The sequence below is a fragment of the Lycorma delicatula genome, chromosome 3, assembly GCF_047948215.1.
Source record: "Lycorma delicatula isolate Av1 chromosome 3, ASM4794821v1, whole genome shotgun sequence".
In the NCBI taxonomy this organism is placed as follows: Eukaryota; Metazoa; Arthropoda; class Insecta; order Hemiptera; family Fulgoridae; genus Lycorma; species Lycorma delicatula.
Genome location: NC_134457.1, coordinates 103,686,138 through 103,701,939, shown reverse-complemented (window position 1 = coordinate 103,701,939; position 15,802 = coordinate 103,686,138). Strand labels below are relative to the sequence as shown.

General features: G+C 30.6%; 1 protein-coding gene and 1 long non-coding RNA gene across 3 annotated transcripts in view; one reads left to right on the top strand and one right to left on the bottom strand.

Moving 5' to 3' along the window:
• LOC142320943 (uncharacterized) overlaps positions 1-15,802 on the bottom strand; it is a 382,023-nt gene that overhangs the window by 142,863 nt on the left and 223,358 nt on the right. The window contains exon 4 of one of the 2 annotated variants that reach the window (XR_012755521.1): positions 3,592-3,788. The exons of the other annotated variant lie outside the window; for it this stretch is intronic. This is a non-coding gene — a long non-coding RNA (uncharacterized LOC142320943). Of the gene's footprint in view, positions 1-3,591; positions 3,789-15,802 lie in introns of those variants that run through there. 2 annotated transcript variants of the gene reach the window in all.
• LOC142320942 (zwei Ig domain protein zig-8-like) overlaps positions 1-15,802 on the top strand; it is a 761,401-nt gene that overhangs the window by 545,024 nt on the left and 200,575 nt on the right. The window lies entirely within an intron of this gene.

Genomic DNA, 15,802 nt, shown 5'->3' with positions numbered 1-15,802 from the left:
ATCCTTATGGCGTAAAATACAATTAAGTGTTCAATAATGAAGCATACTTCAGCGCCGCAGAATGAGCCGCTGGGAACCAAATAAAACCATTGTACGCTTGCGCCCTATAATCGTAATGGTAGGAATGTTTATTTTACTAGTCAGATAACCAAAAGAACGGTAATTTTTGCAACAAAAGCAGAATTTTAAGGACAATTGTAGAAAATTTATATAGAGGTCAGATATATATAGTTATACAGAGATTAGTGTTCAAAATACAAAACCAGAACACTTCTACTGCATCGGTTTAAAATGTGATTTTATCCCTACCCTTACACATACCTCTGCATTTGCGCTGTTTCATTTTATTTAGTTCTATAGCTCATTTAGTGGCGCAAGTTTATGCTTAAAATTTTACCAATTCCAATGCATGGGATTCCCTATCCAGTTATTTAGAGATCAGTGTTCGTAATGGTTGCATATGATTCACTGTTTTTCTGCCATTGTAGTCATTTGCTGCTTAGGAGTCGTGAAATAAAAACGTGTAAATTGTGCTTATCGTGTTGCAGATGCTGTTAAAAATGATTGAATGGCTTGAGCTGAGAATTTGTATTAAAGTTTGTTAGGAACTTGGTGGTACGCAATTAGTGACAATAAGAAAAGATTAACAGCTTTTGGTAATCAAGGTATAGATGTTACACAAATTAAAGAGTATTATCTCCGTTTCCAAGATGGTCATATAATTATAAAACTATCCACAATATTATAAAACTAAAAATCGGTTCATAATTTCATGGTTCCTGCTAAATAAAACTTTTTAAAAAATCTGGTATAAAGTTAAATATAAAACGGAACAGAGATTGGTAAATAAATACATAGCACAAAATAGGAGTAATATTTTTTCGCGTATTGTTTTCTATAATTATCAATTGGAAGAATCTTGACTAGTGTTATAACTGTTATTGGTATACATATTATTTTTAACCTATTCTAAAATTTTACCCACTATCTTATATTTCCATCATAATGGATTCAAACTAACTTCTTTTAAATGGTAATACAACATTTAAAAATTGTCATATTTTCATATCATATATTTTACCGATTTTAAATTTAATGAAAATCGCCCATCGATGTTTCTATATATTTCCAGTATATTAACATCAATTAGAATCATGAAAGGTTATTGATTAATTTTACATTCATCGACTTTCTCTTAAACTCCTTTGAATCATTTGAACTATATTCTCAGCACACATTTCATTAACAGCTGACATTATTAATACAATTGTGCATTAATAATGCAGTTTCATGGCAAAAAGTATAATTTGAGAGAGAGTTTTTCTTTTTTTTTTGTTAGCAATGAAACTGTTATTATTTTAGTGTTAAAATTAATACTATACATTGTAGAACTATTTAAAAAGATTTTCTGTATATTTAGCACTTATTTCATTTTCTTAGCTATTAAATTTGTTCACCAGAATGTTTTGATTTTCCACAGGAATTTGTTTCACAAGGTCACATCATGAAAAAAAATTCAATGATTTTTTTTTTTGGAGCAAGTAATATAAATTACGATAAAATTAAATGACGTTTTAACGATCTTCCTTCATAACACCCTGTTTCAAGAAGCTATCTTGATAGTTAATAAAAAGTTAGAAAGTTAATAGATAAGTTCAGTAAAACTGTTAGAGATTACAACAAAAAAAGAGAGGTTGATTTCTTCTAGATGACAAAAAAGTTGATATTTTATTACTGAGTTTTAAACAGTCGTCAGCACTCTACTAGAATATTGATCTTGAAATTAACAAGATAAATGATGGAAATAATAGTCAAAATCTTATATTTATTCGTGGAAATGTTATATCCGGTGCTCCAATTATTATTGTTACTAATCAATTAGCAAACCTTAATATAAATAAATTTAGTTGAAGTATGTGTCACCTCTGTAAGAAGCGTTTTAAAACAAACCACGAAATTCAGCTACATTGAAAAAAAATAAAACTGATTCTCATCCCTGGGTTCGATTTTGCGAAAAAAATGGAACATAACGTATTATTTGTCGACAATACTTGCTTCCGTAATGGAAGAAGTACTTTCACTTTCTATTAAATTGGGATTTTAAATAGAAACAGTTGTGGGCAATGAAATATAATAATATATATTTGTTACTTGAATCTAACATCTAGTATCCCAAAGAAATACCATTTGCGTCGCCATTCTTGGTAATCAAGTAATCGGACCTTTAGCCATTGATGGTAGTCTTATAGAAGATTTGTGCTTACAGATGTTGAGGAAGAAAATAGTACCAGTGATAAGAAACATTACGGCTGAATATTGGGAAGGATTACATCAAGGTGAAACCGTTTTCCAGTAACATCATGCATTACCTCCATTCAATAGAGAAGTAAATAATCCTTAAATGTTGACAATAGAAAAACGGATAGATTAAAGAGGATCACTGGAATATCCAATACATTTCCAGTGGAGCTGTATAATATATACCATTACAAAACTCTGCAAAGGTATTAAAGAAGTGATGAACATGATAAATGGTGCATGTCAATTCCTTACCCTTGATGTGATTGAAAATGTAAAATTTTAAGTAAAATATGCTATTGAATAGTGGTTACAGAATTCTATTTTGGTAATTTATTCTTCCAATAATATTATTAATATCAAAGTGATAAAAATTTTCAATTTTTTTTATTAACATTTACTTTAAGAAATAATAAAAATAATATCTATTGTAGAAAAGCGGAGGGATTTTCCTTTTTAGCTGATTTACTTATTAAAAGTAGAAACAAGTAGGTCTCGAGGATAAAAAATAAATACTTTCAATAAGTAGGTTTTTTAAATATCTGAAAAACTATAGAAAAATCATTGCGCTATTTTATCCATAAAGTTTTTTCGTTTAATATTACTTCGAAAAAAGGTACCGCATCGCCATTTAAAAAATCAAGCTGAATACAACATAAGGGATATATGATACAGGCAGATATTTCAGAATAGAATAAAAAGTAATATTTATACCCAAAACAGATGTGCCATTGGTCAAAATGTTTACGAGAGAAAGAGAGAAGCTGTGTGTGTGTAACAGAGAGCGAGAGAACGAATGAGAGTGAAGGGTGGGGAGAGGGTGAGAAAGAGAGTGTGAGAAAAATGTTTAATATAAATTAGTTATACTTGGTTTTATTTTGAGGAAATGTATTTTCTCAAAAATGAGCTCATTTTGAAGGTTAGTTGGATTAAATTTTACGGTTCATCGGACAAGATTTTTATTACAGCCTTTTCAAATACGTATGTGATTATTTAATAAAAATTATAGCAGACAATGTGTACAGGTTGACTCCCATCAGTGGATTGTGCGCATCACGTCTTACGTCGAGAAAACGATTATACTAGTGCCTATAAAAGCAAAAAAATCGTACAGTATCGATTACACTTTCCTACTGTGAAATCATCAATATTTTTGCGTAAATAAATTCTTCCAGAAATTCTATTTAAAAAAAATTAACTATAAAGGTAAGGAATGAGAATAACGTACATTGTAGTAGTAATTTTAATATTTAAAACAAAAATTGAACCACGACATTATTCGGTTCTTAGAAAAATATCCAGAAATAATATTTGTTATCATCCATTATCAAGTCGTATTAATTTTAATGTATGATAAAATTAATTTTCAAGTTAAAACGTAGAAATAAATTTATTATAAATAGATAAACATCCTATTTAAAAAATAAAATTATAATTAATACATATATATACTAGCGGACCCGAAGACGTTATCCTGACGCGGCATTATTCTGTAATAAATGCACACACATAAATATAAGTAACTTAATTAAGTTAAAATTAGCAGGAATGTGTTCTAAATTTCATTAAAATGACTATTAGTATGATATTATCAGTTTGTGATTGTTGTATTATTGTAATGGTGGGTTTATTGATTTATTATGTGTACGACGGTTAATATTTATTTTCACTAAATATTGAGATGTCCGATGAAAATTGAATTAAAAAACCGAAACGTCGTAAAATGAATAATTAGTGTAATTAATAAATTTTCATTCACATTACTACTAATTTTCACTTAACATCATTCTAAAAAAGTACCTCCTTCATATTTTTTATTTATTTAATAATTTTGATGTTTCATAACCATGTAACAGCTTAATTAATCAATTAATCAAAAAAATAAAGCACTGTAAAAAAGCAACGTAGTTAAAATTTTAGTAGAAATTTTTATGATTTTTCTCATTCTTTATTTTAACATCTATTTTATCAAATTTTATATAATTGTAAATTAAAAATAATTTTAGAAAACTTTTTATAAAACTAAAGAGCTAAAACATAAATTCAATTTTTTGAATATACTTTAAACTATATTATAAGTATTTTAATTTTATAAATCTTATAATTTATTTTACAAACTTAAATTTTTATTTTCAAAGAGCCGTTCAACTTCATAAGTTGCAAAGAATCAAATGAGAACTGACAATTTAAATTTGTAGGTTAAGTTGATTGTTATTGAATGCACGTATATACATCATTAAAATTCATGAAAAATCATGTAAAATACTCACTTCAGTACTGCACCTTACAAATTTGCACAATGTACATTTTTAATTAAACTTTAAAATGTTATTTCAATAAATAATAATATAATATAATATTCTCAATAAGCGCGCAATTCTAGCAGACTTGGAAATGCTTCGCTATTGCTAGATCTGAGTATACATACAGATTAAATGACAACAATTGCTAACTAAATTGCTAACAATTTAACAAAATTTAACCTTTTACTTTATAAAAGTCAGAAAGTAAATAAATCCAAATGCCAAAACAACAGCACTACCTATCGGATTTAATTCACACCACTCTCAAATCAGAGTATTCGGTGGAAAATAATTTTTCAACGAAAAATGTTGTGGCTGCAAAATCGTTACAATTAATACTGAACATTAAGAAACTTACAAATTGTCAGAACAGTACTACCTATCGGATTTAATTCAAACTATTCTCTAAATACGAATTTCAATGTAAGAACAACACTAAGCTACGACACAAGTAACTGATATGCGAAAAAGCAACAAAATAAAAAAAAATCCTAGAATCCGATCGCAGCACCGACTACCGGGTTTGACTGATAAACCAAAAATTTAAAAAAAACTTCTAAAACACGATCGCAGCTCTGCCTACCGGACCCACACGCTGCCTACCAGACCCAATTGTGAACCTTAACCATCCGAGGATCAACAACACATAAATAAATTAAAAAACATTTTCACTTCAATACTGTACCTTACAAAATTGCACAATGCATATTTTTTAATTACACTTTAAAACGTTATTTCAATAAATAATAACAGAATATTTCTCAATACGCGCACGATTCTAAACGCGATCGCTGTGCTGCCTACTTGTTACTTAATCAGTTGTGATTTTGTTTACATTGGCAACGGCCATACGGGCTCTTTGTGATTGGTCGTTGTATTTGACAGCGGCCATCTTGCATTGATGTGATTGGTTTTCCTTTGTTTACATTTCCATCGGTGTTATTAGCCTCTTATTTATTAAAAAACTGTTTTCTCGCGATTTTTTGTAACTCAATAATAACACAAAATTACGAAATATTTTTCTCAATTTGATCACAGCACCAACATTCGGGACAAACTAAAATTCAAAATGAATATTATTGTATATTTGATATTGCGATGGTAGTGCAGTCTGCCGGATCCAATGTAAAACATTCCAAAATAACCTACTTATAAATAAAAAATTAATTAAAAAACATTTTCCAGTGGACCAAATTGTGAATCTAAATCATTCTCGAATCCCCTTGAACACACACACAAAATTTCATCAAAATCAGTCCAGCCGTTTAGGAGGAGTTCACTTTCATACACGCGCAAACAAGAAATATATATATAAAGATATAAATATAATATATAGTTGATAATCACCCATTATCAAGTCGTATTAATTAATCAATATTAATCAATATGAAAAAATTAAATATATTTATGACTTTAGGCATGTCTACAAAAAATAAATTTAGGGAATTAAATAAAAAAGACAAAGCAGCTTCATGTAAGTAGAATACGTCTTAGCACTCTTGACGAAAAACTATTTATTAATATTAAAATTTTCTCAACTAAACATCCGGATGAACGTTTATATCCATATAGTAATTAAACAAGGAAATTTCATGATAAAATTACCGGTAGAAACATCACTATTACAACGGTTTTTTTTAACATATCAGCAAATTCTAACATTAATCAATCTTAATTAAATATATATATATATATATCAAATATATATATTTATATATAAATATATATATATATATATATATATATATATATATATATATATATATATATATATATATAACGAATGAATTATAGAATTATACTGGTATTCCAAGAATACGTAGGAGTTTGTAAAAGTTTTGAAGTACTGTATAGCTAAATAAACAGATCAATTTGTCTTATTTCTTGATGGTCTTACATTTACTGAAATTAAATTTAAGTGTAATACATAATTTTATAACCAAGTATAATTTAATGAAGAAATAATCTTTAATACAAAAGTTTTTCTTGTAACATTATTCGCCCACACCATATGATAGACTTGTTTTTCTTCATAAAATCCGTTTAAATATACTTTAAAAGCAAATTTTTAACTATTAAAGTTTTACAAATTTTATTTTAGTATATATATATATATATAAATATGAATATAGATGATTTGAAATTAAGAAAAGCCGGCAGAGAGTTTTATTAGTTTCCCTATTTCGCCCTTGCGAGAATTTTATTTCAAATACGCAGTTGGGTATTAATGAATTTTATTATTATTATTATTAAAAAATAATAATAATTAATAAGCTATTATTAATATATAACTTCTCGGCATCTGGCCTCGTACACTTACAATGATTTTCTGAGAAGTGCTTGATATTTTTCTACTCTTGCAGTTATTTCTTAACATTTTTGCATAGTTTCCTTTCTTCAGGTGTTTCCTCTAGGTTTTGCTAGACCATTTTCCATTTGCTGTGGTGTGTCCTACTTCCACGGTGAGCTGTGCTATAGACTGGGATTTTCTGGTCTGCTAACTCAGCCGATCGGGACGGGGCAACGGTCTGGGATTTCGGTCCAGTCCAGCTAAAAAAACCAACGTTCCTGTGGGTCTGAACGTTTCAATCCCATTCATCCCATTACTTTTTCTGAAATCCCATGTTTTATCGTTGGTCATTTTTTTAGTATTTATTCTCCCCAACACGTAGGTCGTGAGATCAAACTATTTGTCGATCCTCTGGCAGTTCAGGGATGCGATACTCTTATCTCACCTTCGGCCAAAGCTTGAGTTTTCTTCATTTGGTTTTTTGTTCAACAGATACGCCACCTGACGGCACAAAAAGTTTTTATTTTTTGACGTAGCTTTTAATTTAATTTAGGTTCTGTGTTTTATTTCTGTAATATTGACGTGATGGCTGCATCGGAAAAACTATTTGTGGAAGTGTTAAAAGCGCCAAGTCCTTTGAGAAACAAAAGCGACTTCCCTACAAAGGGCTGAGCGCCTTTTAATTAGATTGGATCAAAAATCAGAGCAAACCTAGCAAATATGCAGACAAATATTTGTTAGTAATTTCAACGTTTATCGGTGTACAGTTTTTCGAGGTATGTGTAAAGAACTGTATAGAAATAATGTAGAATATATCTCCCACCTTTTCACCCAATTCACTTAAAACTTTGGAATTTTAGTTGTCGTACTAAGTTTTATTATCATTGAGAATGTGATAAATACTCAGTTTTTAGCGATCACTCTAAGAAAATTGAAAATGGCGAAAACTACACCCGATTTTAATTTTGTCCAAAATTTAATGCCTTATACATAGGAATTTTTTCCCCATTTTCTAAGAATTTATGTTGAACTAATTCGGAGATGTTAATCAAAACACAATTCAACCAATAAACTTACTTACACACATACATCTTACAGAAGATTTTATACCTTTTGTTTCTTTACTAAAGGGGGATATAAAAAACATCAACATTTGAAAAAACCATGAAACCTACAATTTTTGCGGATCGCTACAGTTTCCCTGTACAGATATTTCACTGTAGAAGCTATAGAGCTAGTGCTGGGAAACTAAAGAGAGGATTACAAGATTAATAATAATAATAATAAAAATAAATTGAAGATACTGAAATAAGATATTTTAAGATCTAATCTCAATCGTTCAGATAAAAAGCAGAAACAAAACAGAATCAATTACCTAAATGGAATCTAGATTAAATTTTATTTTCTATAAGATTTATTTAAATTTAATAAACTTGAAACCGATTGTAAGTTTATTTTACTGCCGGAATTTGCTTAAATGATTGATGTATCAAACCTACCGCGTAAAACTAAAGACATAAATTCAGTATACTTTTAGAGGCAAGTCCATCTGTTTTCTCTGATATTTCCTTCGTTTTCACACTAAAATAACTTTTTAATTCTAGATTAAATTAAACAGATAATTTTATAAAGGAACTGACAAAATTAATCATTATTTTTTTTCTAAGTTATAACTGCTTAATTATTAAGAATTAGATTACCTTCTAAATAGGAAGAAATGTCTTTTGTAAAATATTGATTCAACAAATCGAGATATGAAAACGGAAGAGGACAAATTCGAATTTCCACGCACGGTAAACATGGTCTTATTTATCTGTTTACAAAGATGAATATAGCAGTATGAATAGAAAATTTAATATCTGATGACAGATGAAATACATTGTGGATCTGATAAATGATTACGTTCTCCTTCAAGAAACCTGGACGTATTAAGTAGCTAATATTAGCATCCAACATAGAAGAAAATTTTACATAGAACGTTTCGCTAATTTAAATAATAAATCAAACTATCCATTAAATAAAATAATAATAAACTGAAATATAATTAGATATAAACTAATTAAATATAATTAGATTATACTAATTACATATACTAATTTAATAACGTGATAAGAAAGCTATTAGAAAAAGGAATCCGATAAAAATCAAATTTGGGTTAAAGAGCTTGATTAAATGAATTAAATACACAATACAAGGTTAAATTTTGCGGCAATGTCATTAATTTTATATAATACTTTTAAATTTCATATAATAATATGTACTTACTGCTAATTGGTTCATAAAAGTATAATTAATATGCAACAGTAAAAGCAAATATAATGCAGCTACGACCGTGCAGTAAATCTGTAATTAATTATATGTTCAATACATTTGTAGAAAGCGAAAACGAAATATTTTATCATGAAAAGTTAACCACATTACTTCTAACGGCCTATTTCTCAAACCCTGAAAAGTCATACAGACTTTAATTAACTTTTAAAATTATAACACGTTGGTATTTTACCACTTTCATAATGAGTAACTAGCTTCTACAACCACTTCACGTAACCAATTTTAATTAATATTACAATTAAGTACATCTTAAAGATCAGCTATCACATTACCTCTTGTAAAATCATTCAACAAACCAAGTTGAACTTAACATTATATTAACTCTTGTTAACATTTCATATTTCTTAAATTAAATTATTGTGTTTTGACCATCAAGTTGCTTTCTGTTAAATTAATAAATGTTGATGATGTAATCTGCGAATCTAAAGTTTTCCCAATTAAAACAAATTATAGTACTGAATACAGATAGAGGTTATTATTTCTTTTTAATGTGATTTATACATACACTGTGTCTTATTGTTGTCAGTGGAAACTATTTATATTAAAAATACTTCCATTTTATCACTATAGATGAAATTTTTTCTATGATTTTTCTGTATTATTCTTAGAATACTATTTGGAAATCATAAGAATTAATTCTCCCTCTATGAATCTTGAGATCTTGCCGATGGTGTAGGGGCTTGAGTGCTCAGCTGGACCGAAAGTGCAACCATATCGGAGAGATATGGATATCTGTTGAGAGACAGACTAAGGAAGGATTTCTGAAAGAGGGCAGCAGCTCTGTCAGTACTTATTAAGGGCGTAGATCAGGACGACTTCAACGATCATATAAACATGACTCAATCCTGTGAGTACTGCGCAACTGAAAGCAATGGAAAACTATAGCTGCTTTTATCCAAGAAAATGTAGCTCTCTGCATTTTCATATAATAAAGATGGAGACGCCTTCCTTGGTAAAATATTCCGGAGGAAAACTAGTCCCCCGTTCGGATCTCCAGATGGGGACTACTAAAGAAGTAGTAACCAGAAAATTAAAAAATAGTATTCTACGAGTCGGAGCATGGAATTATAGAAGTCTTAAAAAGGTTGGTATGTTAGAAAATTTAAAGAGGGAAATGTATAGGATTATGTAAATGTAGTACGAATTAGAGATATTCGGTGGGAAGAGGAAAACGACTTTTGGTCAGGTGATTTTAGAATAATTAACTCAGCTTCAAATAATGGACGGGTAGGAGTGGGTTTCGTAATGAACAAGAAGATAAGGAAGAGAGTGTAGTAAGGATAAAATCAAAACCTAAGCCGACAATGATAGTTAAGTCTATATGCCTACAAGAGTGTGTATATGAAGAAATTGACGAAGCAGTTAAACACACAAAAGGGATGAAGATTTAATAATAGCTGGAGATTGGAATGCAAGCATTGAAAAAGGAAAGAAAGAAAATATAGTGGGTGAAAACGGGCTGGGCAAAAGGAATGAAAGAGGGGACCGAACTGTAATATTTTACACGAAGTATAATTTAGTAATTTTTGCCAATACCCATTTTAAAAATCATAGTAGAAGAATATACATATGGACAAAGCCAGGTGATACTGTACCTATCAGATAGATTATATCATGGTTAAGCAAAGATTTAGAAATAAACTTCCTTGCTTCCTTTTCCTGTTTAGCCTCCGGTAACTACCGTTTAGATAATTCTTCAGAGGATGAATGAGGATGATATGTATGAGTGTAAATGAAGTGTAGTCTTGTACATTCTCAGTTCGATCATTCCTGAGATGTGTGGTTAATTGAAACCCAACCACCAAAGAACACCGGTATCCACGATCTAGTATTCAAATCCGTGTAAAAATAACTGGCTTTACTAGGACTTGAACGCTGGAACTCTCGACTTCCAAATCAGCTGATTTGGGAAGACGCGTTTACCACTAGACCAACCCGGTGGGTTTAGAAATAAACTCGTCAACCGCAAACCTTACCCTAGAGCAGACATTGATATCGACCACAATTTAGTGATAATGGAATGTAGATTGGGGTTTAAAAACCTCAACAAAAGGTGTCAGATGAAACGGTAGAATTTAGAGAAGCTTGAAGAAGAGGGGGTAAAGAAGATTTTTGAGAAGGACATCGCAAAAGGTGTGAGTAAAAGAGATAAGGTAGAAAATGTAGAAGAAGAATGGGAGAATGTTAAAAAAAGGAAATTCTTAAATCAGCAGAAGCGAACTTAGGCGGAACAAAGAGAACTGATAAAAAAACCTTGGATTTCAGACGATATAATACAGCTGATGGATGAATGTAGAAATATTATAAGAATGCTAGTTATGAAGAAAGCAAAAGGAACTATCGACAATTAAGAAATACTATAAACAGGAAGTGCAAACTAGCGAAAAAAGAGTGGATTAAAGAAAAGTGTTCAGAAGTGGAAAGAGAAATGAACATTGGTAAAATAAACGGAGCATACAGGAAAGTTAAGTAAAATTTTGGGATACATAAATTAAAATCTAATAATGTGTTAAATATAAATGATACACCGATTTATAATAGGAAAGCAAAATTGATAGGTGGGTGGAATCTATTGAAGGGTTATACGGAGGAAATGAATTAGAAAATGGTGTTATACAAGAAGAAGAGGAAGTCGGATGAAAGGGAAGAAACAAAACTGAGATCTGAATTTATGAGAGCATTAAAAGATTTGAATGGCAGAAGGGCTCGTAGAATAGAAGGAATACCTGTAGAATTACTGTGCAGTGGTGGTGAGGAAACGATTGATAGATTATACAAATTGGTGTGTAATATTTACGAAAAAGGGGAAGTTCCATCAGAGTTCAAAAAGAGTGTTATAGTCATACCAAAAAAAGCAGGAGCAGATAAATGTGAACATTACAGAACAGAACAGTTAGCTTAACTAGCCATGCATCAAACATCTTAACTAGAATTCTGTACAGAAGAACTGAGAGGAGACTGGAAGAAGTGTTAGGCGAAGACCAGTTTGTTTTCAGGAAAAGTATAGGGACAAGGGAAGCAATTTTAGGGCTCAGATTAATAGTAGAAGGAAGATTAAAGAAAAACAAACCAACATACCTGACATTGATAGATTTAGTCGTCTGACAACGTAGACTGGAATAAAATGTCAGCATTTTAAAAAAAAAATTAGGGTTCAAATAGAACAAATTGCTAGAATTGCTAGAAATTTCTAGAAATAAATTATAGAAGAACGATTGCTAACATTTACAGGAACTAAACAGCAACAGTAATAATTGAAGAACATAAGAAAGAAGCCGTAATAAGAAAGTGAGTTCGACAAGGATGTTGCCTATCCCTATTCCTTTTTAATCTTTACATAGAACTGGCAGTTAATGATGTTAACAAACAATATAGATGCTACGATTTGCTGATGATATAGTAATTCTACCTCAGAGTAAAAAAGATTTAGCAGGAAAAATGAATGGCATTGATGAAGTCCTACGCAAAAACTACCGCATGAAAATAAACAAGAACAAAACTAAAGTACTGAAATGTAGTAGAAATAACTAAGTGGACCATTGAAATTAAAAATAGGAAGAGAAAAGATTATGACGGTAGAAGAATTTTGTTATTTGTGAAGTAGAATTACTAAAGATGGACTAAGAAGGACCGATATAAAATGCTGAATAGCACAGGGAAAATGAACCTTCAGTCAGAAATAGAATTAGTTTACATCAAAAATTAATTGAAACGTCAGGAAAAGATTTTTGAAAGTATACGTTAGGAGCTAGCTTTTTATGGAAGTGAAACTTGGACGATCGGAGTACCTGAGTAGAAAAGATTAGAAGCTTTGGAAATGTGGTGCCTTAGGAGAATGTTAAAATCAGATGTGTGGATAAAGTGACAAATGAAGAGGTGTTGTGGCAGATAGATGAAGAAAGAGGTATTTGGAAAAAATATAATTAAAAGAGGAGACAGACTTTAGGTCACATATTAAGGCATCCTGGAAATGTCACTGTAATTGGAAGGACAGGTAGAAACAATTCTGCAGGCGGGCAACGTTTGGAGTATGTAACCAATTGTTAGGAATGTAGGATGTAGGGAGTATACCGAAATATAACGACTAGCCCTAGATAGGGAACCTTGGAGAGCTGCATCTAACCAGTCAAATGACTGAACCAAAAAAAAAAAATTAAATATAAAAATTTCTTTTAAAAATGTAAAATATATTGTTCGCCGTTAATTTTCTAATTTGTAATTTTTAGAATGTTCAGTAAATATTTTTTATTTTAACTAAAACCTATATTTAGTTAAAGGTATTTCGTGTAAGCTTTATGCTTATTAAAAATTTTCATAAAGTTCCTTATATTAACTTTATTACAAGTTTATTGCCGAAGGTTTTTATGTGATTTTCTTCTTTTCTCTGCGTAGATGAACAATACAGAATTTGAACGTTTCTTCTTTGGAGTTGGTAAAGTTTATTACTACTGTTTTTAATTTTGGCCCTTTTAAGAAGAAGTAATTAAAATAATAATGAAAGTAAGAAGAATAATTTGAAATATATATACAGAGTGATTCTACATTGAAACCAATTACTTGGCTGTTGATTCTATAAAGAAAAATAAGAAAAAAAAAATTCATATAAACACAGATCAGAAAACGGTTCGTTAGCGAGTTTCGGCTTGCGAAACATTTAACTGTACTTTCTGCTTCCTGTTTTTAAGAAAAACAAGATAAAACGCAAAAACGATTTGTTGGAAAATACATTTTTTTTTAGTTTTGGAATGAAACAATAACTTTTTTAGTGTACCAATAAACAAATAAATTTTTTTAAATAATGTTCATTAAAATTTAAAAAAATGTAAAGTCAACTTTAATCAGAAATAAAACACTCGAACTGGACCATAAAAGTGATACGATTTTAAAAATAACAATTTTCTTCAATTTTTGAACATAATGTAAATTAAAACAAATAGAAAATTTATCAGTGACATAAAAAATGAGTAAAGATTTTTTGATTTTTCTAAATGTAGTAAATTATCAAAATGATTACTTGATAATGTTGAAAACCTTTCTTCAAATCAGTTTCTCAATGTGGCCGCCATTCTGTTCAATGAATAGTACAGCTTGGCGAATCCATGATAGCCGGACACACCTAATAGCATAATTATTACTTTTAACAGTAGCTCCAGCTTCTCTTATACGATGCCTCAATTCTTCTTGTGTGCCAATACGAGAGGAATGGACTAACGTTGTATTTCCTCTGATGTTGCAGAGGAAATACAAATAAAAAGGGGAGTAAGGTAAGGATGCATTTTGTCCCCCGTTCTATTTAATCTGTATTCCGAAGTGATATTCAAGGAGGCTGTAATTAAAGATGAAGGTGGAGTTATAGTCAATAGTCGGCGAATTAGTAATCTGAGGTACGTGGACGACACTGTCATCGTAACGGAGACTTTGAGTGATCTACAGATAGCAGTTCAAAAGATTGAAGATGTTAGTATTCAGTACGGCCTTGGAATGAACCTCAAGAAGACAAAGTACATGGTGATAACTAGATCACAAATGGCGGGCCCAGGGTTATACAATGCGATAATTGAAAAAAACAATAAAGTACAAATATCTTAGTACTTGTATAATCAATAACATAGACCAAACACAGGAAATTAAAACCCGGATAGAAATGGCTAAAAGCGCATTTCTCAAAATGCGTACTTTTTTGTGTGATCGGCAGGTCAGATTATATCTGCGGGCTAGAATGGTAAAATATTATGTGTTTCCTGTGCTGCTACATAGAATTAAGGCATGGATATTGAAAAACCTACACAAGAAAACGTTGGCGGCCTTTGAATTGCGGTGCTATAAACGCATGCTAAGGATATCTTGGAAGGATGTGTCGAACATCAAGGTACTAGAGAGTATGAATAAACAACTCGAGATTACGTCTATAGTACAAGAAGGGAAATTATTAGTATCTAGGTCATATAACGAGGGAAGAGAAGTTGAAGGTGTTCCAGTTGATTATGCAGGGAAAGATAATGGACAGACGTAACGTTGGGAGGTGCAGAATTTCATATTTTTGCAAACTGAGGGAATGGTTCAACACAACGTTCACTGAACTGTTCCGAGCTGCCTACTTAAAGGTCAAAATAATGATGATGATTGCAAATCTCCTGAAAGGAGATGCCATTTGAAGAAGAAGAAGACCAAGAGACTTCATAAAAATTGATTAATATCATTCTTATGTTATTAAATTAAAATTTAAATATTTTGTAGATAAAATTTACTGCTTAGTTAAATTTTTATATTTATTGCAATTATAAATTAAATGTATTAAATCCTATGTTTTGTTTACTAAGCTGTTCCCGTACAGCAACTTAGATATCCTGGTCTGGTGTCGTATGATTGACGACGGTTTAGCTGATGGAAATCTTGAGAGGCTGGTCCTTCGGAACTGGCCTCAGGATGTTCTCCATTCCTCAGTTCGGGTGAAGGATACTGCTGGTATCGAAGAAGACACGGGTTTTGCTTGGATGATTGACTTAGCAGCAAGGGCTGACCACCCGAATCACGTCCCGGTTTTTCAAAAAGCGCCGTGAATCAGGTACCTGGCTCGTTT